The sequence below is a fragment of the Xenopus laevis genome, chromosome 5S (genome assembly GCF_017654675.1).
Source record: "Xenopus laevis strain J_2021 chromosome 5S, Xenopus_laevis_v10.1, whole genome shotgun sequence".
Classification (NCBI taxonomy): Eukaryota; Metazoa; Chordata; class Amphibia; order Anura; family Pipidae; genus Xenopus; species Xenopus laevis.
In genome coordinates, this window is record NC_054380.1 from 61,057,425 (window position 1) to 61,069,820 (window position 12,396).

Here is a 12,396-nt window from a genome sequence, read left to right on the forward strand (position 1 = left end):
GGGCATTGACACACAGTATTATGTATTGCCCCCATTTTGCTGTGACAGTAGTCTCACCTAGAACACTGGCTCAAAAATGCATATGAAGACATTTTTGAATGATAATGCTGTTCGAGTGATTTAGCAGAGGCAATTCTCAGTACTGTCCATGTAGGATATTGTCTGGCATTTTGTAGCTACGACAAAAATAATGTCACCGTGTTTATTCGGCTTTTTGGTGGTTCTGTGTTATCATCAGTAAAGGAAACATTATCCATATCTTATCACAAATTAAAGGCCTTATTAATGACAGAGAATGTGCTCAAATATTTTGTATTCAACATATGCAGTGTGAATTTTGACTGCAGTTTTTTTAATAAACATTTTTTAAAAAAGACCACCATCTGCCTTTTACTAAAGAGCAAACTGTGTTTTTTTGACAAAATGTTATCTTGAAAAACATTGCCTATTTACTAAATGACAATTAAAACAATTTGCTAAAGAAAAACCTCAGGGCTAGAGAACGTTCGCGTCATTTCGCCAGGTGATTTTCTCTGGAGACAAAGCAAAATCAGATAATTTATCAAAAGTTTCTATTTGTTACCCTTTTTTTCCAAAGTCTAGTTAACCAGGTTCAGGCTGGCCAACTCCCACTTTTAAATCACAATCGACATCGCCCTTTCCATGTTAATTTTCTCCATGGTAAAAATTATCTAGAGAAAATTTTACAATAGAATTTCTCAACTACTATTGTATGAGGAAATATACTGGTGAATTTTCGCAGAGAATTTACGCTGAGAGAAAATTTACCACATTTCTCTTGAAAAAGTGAACGTGTAATTTTTAGTAAATATGGAGATGTGTTGTGAAAATACACCTGGAGAAGTGAGGTGAACTTTGGTGATGTTAGATTCACTCTTTAGTAAATGTGCCCCTTTGTCTGACCCAGTTCTTCACCATTGTGATATGAAAAGCTAATTAAGTAAGTAAAAGTGCTTTTCTCCTGAGTTGCTGTGCTGACACATAATGCCAGGTCTGGACTGAGAATTAAAATAGGCCCTGGCATTTCAGGTACACAGAGGCCCAATCAGCCGACATAGAGGCCCAAACACCCCCCACCAGCCCACAAAATACTGACTTTCTATGGGACCTTATAGCAGCCCCTCTGGCATTTTCCAGAACCCAAAGATTGCCAGTCCGGGCCTGCATAATGCTGACTGATAGGTGACATGTACATGGGTAGGCTCATGTATCTTGTGCATTCCTTTCTATCACATACCCATAGATGAACTAAAGACCCTTGCACTAGTTTACACATTAATGGCCTGCATTTATAGAGAAAATAATTATCTACTCCCTGAAAGATCTAGGTATTTGTGGATGATGTTGGTTTTTATTTTTTGTACACAAGTGTCTGACAAACAAAAAGATAATGGATTATTATTGCGCAAAGGTAAAAAAGTGGTTAACTCATAAGTAAGGGACCTGTTTTTGTTCACCAAGCACAGACTGTTAGCATTAGTAAAGAATATATATATATATATATATATATATATATATATATATATATATATATATATATGTATATATATATATTCAATGTTTTGATGTAAAATGTTTTTTTGGCACTCTAGGGGGTTAATCCAATATGAGTGATATAAAACAACTGTGTCAGGCAGGGGAAAGAATCTAACCCTTTTAGGCTAATGTGGTAGTGAGGGTGTTAATGTACTCTTTGCTTTGTATAGCTGTTAGCCTCCTAGTGCAAGTAAGTTAACTTGCAAAAATCCAAAAAAGCTCATTAGTGCCCTCTCCTACATAGGGTTGTTGACCCCTTATATCGCCTCTTTAACCTCCCTTCACATACTACTACACACTAATACACATGAATACAAACTTAAATTGTTATAATGATACACTTACAAAGGACAACAAGGCACACAGTGTAAACATAGTGCCACTCGTTACTGAGATATTTGCACACCTGTGACGGGCAGTGGGACATAGAGCCCAACAGGGGCAGACACATTCAGCAAAGGATGAGAATATTTGTACAGAAATGATAGCTTAGACAGCATTTACCCCAATATGCACCCATGCCCAGTCACAAAATCAGAAATCATAATAACAGAACAATGGTGTGTATTTATTAAAGTGAGGGAGAGATTGTCACAGTTCACTATAGGGACATTTCAAAGCTCTCTGTCCATTTTTATAGGATATTTAAAATAATTATATATTAATGGGTCAAAATAGAGTTCACCCTTTGATACATATGCCCCAATACAAACAGCTGTGAAATTAACCTTTTAATTTCCTTTAAACTTTAATAACTATATCTACTATACAGTGCTGCATGCACAAGTAACATACATATCACAATATGTAAAAACAGTTCTAGCTTTGCTTGAACATTTTCAGTACTCCAAAGTATCACTACTATAAGTTGTATTTATTTCCACTCTGGGTGACACTAGGTTACTCCCTTTCAAATAGGAATTTTAAAAGAAAAAAGTGCTCTCCATGTCTGTTAGAAAGTGGGGAATATCACATTTTAAGTCATGTAAAAATTTAAGACAGATCTCTTGTATTTACTAATTATTACAGTTCAGCCTACTGGAACAGTGGATGGGGCGCTCAGTCTGTAGGCCAGCAGGGAGATATTTGCAATAAATGCATTTTGCTCTGAATAACCCTGAAAAGCCTAGAAAGATGGTCAGTTGGGGTGAAATTTGGTGTGAATCCTAAATATTCTAGGGCCTATGGCTGAATGGGTGGGTGGTACGAATGATTTCTTACATAGGTAACCTTTTTATTAGCTGATGGGGCCTTGAATATAAATTTCTCTGTCAAGGTATTTGGGCTTTTACTGTTCAGGCTTTGCTCTCTTTTACTGTTCAGGCTCTGCAACATTTAGTCAGGGCCTCCTTTGATCATAAAAAATTCACAAATTAATAAATGTACTGCTAAGCTCAGGCTAAACCCCCATCCCATGACTATGGACCTCACCTAAAGAGGTAGGGTTGCCATCCAGCTGGTATTTTCCTGGTCTAGCCAGTAAATTACCCACCTAGGCTGGAGCCGGTATTACACATTTACCAGCAATGCAGATGCCGGTAAACTTGCAATGCCCTTTAATGTAGCCCTTGGCCTGCCCACCCACCTAAGCCCTTGATCCATCCAGAACGTACCCTTTCTCTTGCTGATCTCAACTTTCTAGGTCTCTGTCACAGCATAGCATAGCATGTTCTATTTGACGTTATCTGCCATTTGCAACGCCATTGCCCGCCTCTTTTCGCCCTTGGCCGGGAATAACTGCGAAAGGTGGCAACCCTATAAGGAGGTAAATACCAGCATTTAAGAGCCACTGGTTTATAGCAACCCCACCCATTAAGGGCAAGAGAACATGGAGTGTTGGCTCAGATGCTCTCAGCCTGCATATTTTTTTCTCCCTTCTCCAGCTCCATTGATCTGCACTAAAAAGTACAGCTTGCACTCGTGTGCAGGCATATGCAGCAGAGGGAGTGGAGGTTGACCCGAAAATGCCTACAAGTGCAGATAAATGGAGCGTGTAAGGGAGTGGACTGTAAAAAATGCAGGCTGTGAGCAGCAGAGCTAATGCTTTGTATGCCTAAAACACAAACTATTGCATTTATGCATATCTTTTTTTCCTCTGGGTTGCATTGATATTTATAGCTGTGCACTGGCACACATTGGTGCAGCTGTTCTGGCAGTAAAGGTTCTGTAGATCAGTTTGTGAAACACAATGGATCTCCATGAAAATAATTTATGTAATAAGAGTGAAAAGTGCTTATAGTTTTGTAGAAGCTTTGCTTTTAAATGTCTAGATATGCTACATATACATGTTATAACAATGTTCAATGTAAAATATACAACTATGTAAAAAAGCTAAGTGACACAGGATTAAAATGGTCCCTGTGTTGTGTGGCTTAATGTGTGTAAAGTGAGTCAAAATGGGTATGGTGATCAATGCAGTTATGCTCAACTGTTGGGCCTCTGACTCCTAAGTACAAAATTAGATGGAAGACTAGTGCTCAAATACAGTAGGTAGGATATGGGTTTCGATTTAAAATTCTTTGAGGGAGAGTACATTATGGTGAAATAGGGAGGAATTATCTCAGTTAAGGAGAATAAGAGAATATGGATTAAGTTAACATCAGTATAACGTATAATAGACAGGAACAGAACTTAGCAATATTGTTAAGGAAAAAGCAACAAAGTTTAGGGAGCGGTACTCCTGTGACCACTGAGTTAAAAGGAAGAGTCAAATATTTCTCCAAGGCATTGCAGTAAATCAACATGGTTAGTGAACATACCATGAGTAGAAGTATTTGGTTGCAAGGACTTACTCTATCTGACAGAAGGCATATTTGGTTTGATTGTTATAATGGTCTCCATAACAAACTGGAATAACACTAAAATTTAAGTATTTTATAGAATGACCCGCAATTAGCTTTCCATCACTTCACCTTTTGTTGAAGCCAGATGACCTTTTTATTACACAGCTATCCATTTAACTTTCTTTTACGCTTCTACAAACAAAAACATTTTACTAACAAATTATGCCTCCAGAGAACAATGCATCATGTGTGTAGCTTTTCTTCTTGAGAAGAGCGCTCCTATTTTAATGAAATGCTTTATTCTAAAGATATTGTTTGACAAATGAAACATGCATTCCACTGTTTCCTTATATTTTGCCACTGTATGAAAGTTCCTTGTAAAACAAACACGGCTGCTTACACATCCACACAAAATGCTGTGACAAATAAACCTCTATTTTTCCATATATGTTCAATAACATTGATAATAGGTCTCATAATAACATTAATAATATGTCTCATATACATCTGAATGCAATATACTTTTACATAAGTGTTAAAAAGATGATTTTGCTTCTGAAGCTGCAATATTTTGAATTTAAAATTGGCAGCTGTGGAGGTTGTCATGCACACCTTTAAGGCTTGATTTGCAAAGCAAATAACTGATAAGCTATTTAAAATGCAATTGCTTTACTACTAGGTTTGGAGTCAAATGTCATTCTTTTCTGTCTACACACCCATAGGGCGTGAAACATTATCATTCAAATAAGGCTTCTGCTGATGCAGGGAGGAATTAAATAAGCATCTTTACTAGATCTTTAAAGGGATACTGTCATGGGAAAATGTTGATAGTGCTGGTCGAGCAGAATTCTACACTGAAATCCATTTCTCAAAAGAGCAAACAGATTTTTTAATATTTAATTTTGAAATCTGACAGGGGGCTAGATATATTGTCAGTTTCTTCCAAGTCATGTCACTTGTGCTCTGATAAACTTCAGTCACTTTTTACTGCTACTGCAAGTTGAAGTAATATCCCCTCCCCCCAGCAGCCTAACAACAGAACAATTGGAAGGTAACGAGCTCCTTAACCGCACGATAATTTGACGGATTGGTCAGACTGCACTGAAATCGATCGTTCACCAAAGAAGAATCGTCGCGTCTATGGAGACCTTTACACAAAATAACAGCTGCCTGGTAGATCTAAGAACAGCACTCAATCGAAAAAGCCAGGTCCCACTGCCTCACATTCAGTTACATTGAGTAGGAGAAACAACAGCCTGCCAGAAAGCAGTTCCACCATAAAGTGCTGGCTCTTTCTGAAAGCACATGACCAAGCAAAATGACCTGAGATGGCTGCCTACACACCAATATTACAACTTATAAAAAATACACTTGCTGGTTCAGGAATTAAATTTTATATTTTAGAGGGAATTATTTGCAGTGTAAACAGTGTAATTTAGAAATAAAAAATATGTTATAAAAATTATGACAGAATCCCTTTAAACTATCTTATTATTGCATTAACCCATTTTTCTACATTGTTGAACAGGCATGTAGAATGGGGACAATAAATGCGTGTACTTAGGTGTGGCAAAGTGCAAAAATAGCCACAAAGCAGCATGATTTTTACCTGCAAAGCTGTATGCCAACACTAAGTTGTGACTACTGCAGCTGTTACTTTCTCTCTATGGGCCTCTGGCAGCACTAGAGTTGGAGACGGTCAAAATCTGTGTTTCCTTTGACATGTCTACCTTGCTGGCTCAGTTTGGATTTGAAAGTCAGAAGACTGACTTACTGTAGGTGCAAGGGAAGCCTGTACATAATGTCTGCTCAGGCCATGCATCCAGTAAAGGGTCCCCTTTAATTTTTAGCAATGTGCCTCAAGGAGTTTAATAGCACTTCCTGGGGTAGTATTTGAATGCAATATGGCACTCCTTAGCACGCTAACATTAGCCCTAACATGCTATGAATTCCATTAAGTTTTACTAAAACCTGGCCACAACAGGTCATTTATGGATCAGGTTTTGTTGTCACAGCATATATAACTGGTCCCACTCATATTAAAGGGGTTGTTCATCTTCAAAACACTTTTCTCGGTTGAGTTGTTTTCAGATCACTATAACCGAAGACTTTTTTCAATTGCTTTACATCTTTTATATTTTACCATTCTCCCAAAATTTAAGTTTAATGTTCCCTGTCTCTAGTTTTTCAGTCTGGCAGCTCAGTGATCCAGGAGCATTTTAAGCTGTTAGCTAAAGATAACAAATGTATCAACTAAATGTTCTAAATCTTAGAACAATTAAAGAGTTGGCAACCCCACAGCTTTAGAAAGTGAAAAATCAAACTTTTCACTTAAATCTTAGAAGAACAATCACAAATATAAAATAAAAACTAATTGGAAAAAGTCTTTATTTCTGGTGAATAATCTGAAACCAAGTGAACTGGAAAAAGTTTTCAAGGTGAACAACCATTTAATGCACACAATCATGTATAAAAATAACTGTGAGGACTTCCGGGGGGCGTGCCAAAGACAATGGCCGCGTTTTAGCAGAGCTCCGCTTCACCTTGCCTATTTCTCTGCGCAACAGCTAGTTTAGCACGCTGAAATCATACAGCAAGGCACGGCAAATACAGCGGAATACCTGGGGGCAAACTGGGATCCAAAATCTCCCGACTCTCCCCCCTTTTTTGCGGCCCCGGAAGGCAGCGCATAGCGCACTCAGCATTTGGGCGCGGACCGGATCGGCTGATCCCTGCACCGCTCGCGCTTCCCTGCAGACCGGACGAGACCCCAGTGAGGCGCAAGTTTACCGGATCGTAGATTCCACAGCTAAGTACCTCGACCCTGGGGGTAACATCTATATACCCGGACTGCCTTATAACTGCCACACCCGCACAGCGGAGTGATTAAGCCAGTAGGCCTATTACACAACAAGGCCCCTATTTGGCAACGTATACAGCGCCTAACAAACTTTATGACTCGCTACTACAAGCGCTTGACGGACCTTCATTGAGAAACTTTTCCTGGGGAGCCATAACTTTATTGCGCCCACCTGATTTCAATTGGGGAGCATAACTTAAGGCAGACACCCCTAATTGGATCTTATCTGCCCGACACAGCAAGAGGTGTTACTAACGGCTTTGCACACAGTGCACGATATCAACATAAAGACTTGCCACAGACCCTCTCATACAACAAAAAACCCTGAGATACATGACTGGCTAGTCAGGCAGCTATATACTTTTCCCCAACTCCACACAGTGGCGACTGTAGTCTCTTCCAATACCACAGGCTAAAGTCAACTATTGGAACACAGCTTATGATAGTGACTCAGTTACACGCCTTACCTGGCATGACGCGTGGTAACAGCCACTCTCACTATTGATACAAGTGACTACCGAGGCAATGTAAACGGAACGGATTACAGCATGACCTCATTGCAAAACCTACCCAAAATGACATAAACGCTAGAAGTGATACAACTACTGGAACTATGTTCAACTGAAAGCTACCTACCTCAAACGGGCTATGCGCTACACGTCTCTGGAACTCCCACTACACTCCCACTATATCTGGGACAACCTACTACCATGACATCTCGGAGAACGATAACCAAACTGAAAGATAAGAAACAGATGCAAGAAGCCGCTCAAGCGGAAATGGGTACCCAACATGACCCCACTACTTCACAAATTGAAGATGTGGTCCAAATTCTGGGCCCTCTGCTTGACCAAAAACTGGCTAGCATCAAAAAATCTGTTTCTGAAATCTTACAGCAGATGACTAACCAATCCCAAAGACTATCCCAAGCGGAAGACAGGATATCCACACTGGAAGAGAACATGGCATCAGCACAATCTACTATCGATCTGCAACAAAAAAGAAATCTCGATCCTATCAGATAAGGTGGAAGACCTGGAAAACCGCAGTAGGAGGAACAATTTGCGGTTAGTGGGAATTCCCGAGACAGTCAAGATGAAAGACTTGGACAAACTCATTCATGAATGGCTACCAAAAGCCCTTAACATTGATGACCAACATCTCCCCTACCTAGTCGAAATGTTCCATAGAATTGGACCACCACCTGCTCAGGACGCACAGAACAGAGGCAAGTTATATTCAAACTACTGAACTTCACTGATAAAACTAGATTACTGGAAGCCTACAGAATGAAAAGGAACATCAACTATGATGGGCACCCAATCTTACTCTTCCAAGACTATTCTGCGTCTGTGACTGCAAAACGCAGAGAATTCGCTCCTGTTTCCAAGAAACTCTATGACTCGGGATACAAATTCTCCCTCATGTTTCCAGCGAAACTGAAGATAGTCGAAAAAGACACTAATAAGACACAAATCTTTGAAGATCACAAACAAGCATCCAACTACATTGCGTCCAGACTGCAAACATGAGGAAACTGCAAGCTTTCACCCCAAAGTTTGACAGACTGTATTCCAAGAACTTGGACTTACCAAATGAACCTCTATGGGACTCCAATTCCTGGTATCGCCAGCGAACTTTGCTACAACTGAACTTGACGAAAATTCACTCACCGGATCTGCTTTTACTCAACCCAGTGGTAACACGCGATCAAACTGATCCACACACTTGATCCACTGGGGATTTCCGAGCAGGGCCCTGGAGAACAAAAGGCCCAACCTGTCCCGACACACAACGCTTGCCTCCTGTTGCTCAGCCTAAAAACCTTAAACTACTCTCATGGCATGTAGATGGTTTAAACACCCCGATTAAGAGACGGAAAATCCTAGACTTCTTAAAAAAAGAACATGCCCATATTGTTTTATTACAGGAAACACATTGGAAAAACACTGACACAACGGTATTAAAAGATTCCTGGATACAGGAACAAATAACAGCATCGTACACCACCAAGTCTAGAGGTGTGGCGATCCTATTAAACAAATCTTTAAATGGCTCAGTGACTAAAACACATAGAGACAAAAATGGCCGATATCTGATCGTAGATATAGAAACACCAGATACCAAATATACCGTGGTAAATGTGTATGCTCCGAATGATGACAACAATTTTTTCTTTACAGAATTAATGCAAAGGATTAACTCCTGGGGACCCACAAACCTAATAATGGGTGGAGACATGAACACAGTGTGGGACCGCTTCATGGACAGATCGGACGCAACATCCAGATACCCGACCAGAAGGATCACTCCACTACACACACTATGTGAGTTTTTAAGCCTACAAGATACCTACAGGTTCACACACCCAGATACCAAGGACTATACATTTTACTCTGGGGCACATAGTATACACTCCAGGCTAGATTCTTTTTTTCTTGCTGACTCTCAACTATCTAACATATTGACTTCTACAATAGGCAACATAAGTGTAACTGACCATGCACCAGTTTCCCTGACTTTGAAACAACTTGTTTCCAAGGCTACCTCATATAACTGGCGATTTCCTTCCTACCTGAATAATAACATGGACTTCCAAATTTACCTTAAGCAACAATGGGCAAACTATCTAGACGATAATATGCAACATTGGGACGACCAGAACTTACTATGGGCAGCTTCCAAACCTGTTCTAAGAGGGCACATTACATCTAATACGACAGAAAAAAACCTTTAAAGATAAATACACCCTCCTGCAAAAAGAACTCACAAAAAATTACAAAACTTTCAAACTCAAAAACTCTGAGGCTGATAAAACAAAATACATGGACACAAAGGCTTTGTTTAATACTTTATTACATGATAGAGCACAATACAAAATTTCTCATATGAAAAATAAATTTTACAGATGGGGGAATAAATCGGGGAGACTCCTTGCCAGAATAACCAAACCCAACACAGCGCAACATTTCATAAAAAAATTTAAAACGAAGGAAGGTTGGGCTCGGGACACTGAAGCCATTGTAGCAGAACTTGAAACGTATTTTAAACACTTTTACGAGGAGAATCAGGACCATCCAGAGGAAGGCCTCTCTTTCCTGCGAAACGCCCAATTATCCAAACTTTCAGTGCAGGACAGGGAGATCTTAGACGCACCTATTACAGAACAAGAAATAACATCAACAATAAAGCATTTAAAGAATGGGAAATCCCCAGGCCCCGATGGCTTAAGCGCAGAATATTACAAAGCCCTCCTCCCGGAACTCATCCCACTGCTCACCACACTTTTTAATAATGTTCTACAGGGCTTTCCATTGTGGTGTGAAGCAAACGAGGCGAGAATTATATTAATTCCAAAATAGGGGAAAGACCCCACCCTCCCATCCTCCTACAGACCGATCTCTCTTTTAAATCAAGACCTGAAAATATTAACCAAAATCATGGCAGACAGGTTACAACTCATTCTCCCACACATACTTAGCAAGTGGGGTTTCTCAAAGGAAGATTCCTGGTCCAGGCACTCCAGACGGCAATAGCTACCTTATATCAATGTAATCTGGAAAAAAGAAAACACGGTATACTAATTAACTTGGACGCTGATAAAGCCTTTGACAGAATAACACATACACACATTAAAAGACTACTTAAATTTCAACACTTTGGTATACAGATGCTCAACCTATTTAGAACCCTCTACTCACATTCCTATACCCATGTTACGGCAAACGGACTGAACTCTCCCAGATTCTTGATACAGAGAGGCACGAGACAAGGATGTCCTCTCTCACCACTACTTTTCAATCTCGCCTTAGATCCTTTATTACGTCACTTACTTAACAATGACACTTTTAAAGGTATCCAAGTAGGCACACAACAAGTAACGCTAATAGTGTATGCAGATGACATCCTCCTTTTTCTAAACAATCCTCAAACAGAACTCCCCACAATCCTACACAAAATAGAAACATTCGGAACCATAGCGGGATTTAAAATCAATCTAGGGAAATCTGAAGCCCTACGTCTACAACACACCATCCCGTCAGATTCGGCAAACCGATTTCCCTTTCGAAAAGCCAAAACACATGTAAAATTTCTCTAAACCAATTGACAGAACATCACAAAGACATGTATAAGTCCAACATCAGATACACCATAGATCAAATTGAACAAGACACTCGCAAATGGATAAATACAAATCTTACGTTCTCAGGTAGAATTCATTTTATTAAAATTATAATATTCCCTAAATTACTTTACAAATTACAGATGTTACCATATCGCATATCCTCAGCAGACAACAAAAGACTGCAACACATTTTAAGAACCTTTATCTGGAACAAAAAACGTCCCAGAATAAAAGTCATATCACTCCAACTACAAAAACAGGATGGTGGACTCAATCTTCCAAACATACTGGAATATAACGACGCAGCTCTCCTTAGATACGCGGGAGATTGGCTCCACCATAGAAACACATATACCACGATCCTTTTAGATGAAACCTTAACAGAGGGAAATTCACTTAACTCGCTATTGCATACACCACTTCAGGAAATCCCCAAAAATATGCAGGATAATCCTTTATTTATTCATACATACAGAACCTGGCACTCTATCCGAAAAAAAGCTATCCTTTCTCCCTTTAATTCGATAAATCTTACCTGGCTCAATAACAAAGCATTCCCCCCAGGCCTAAACCGTATAATTTTTAAATCATGGCAAACGAAAGGTCTACAAAACATGAAGGATATGATCACGACTACCAACACAATACAACCAATTACGACCCTGCTCCAAAAATACCCATTTTTGCAACTTCAACAATTCTCATTATTACAATTTACACACTTCATCGCAAAACAATTGGCTAATTTAACGGATGTAGACAAGAACAACCCAATTGACTCGCTATGGCCAAAAAATGACACAATTAAATCAACTGCACATGTTTACAAACAAATTAGGACAACCATCAATATAGACAACACCACCATGAGCTTTACGAAATGGAAAACAGTTATCCCGCACTCAGAAAACGCAGACATTCTCCGTTATCACACCCGAATGATGAAAATACTACCAGCTAGCACATACCAAGAAATGTCCCTACAAATATTGCATCATACCTATTTGACCCCTTTAAAGAGATCCCATATTGGCACGGCGATCTCAGATAGTTGCTTGAAATGCGGGGAA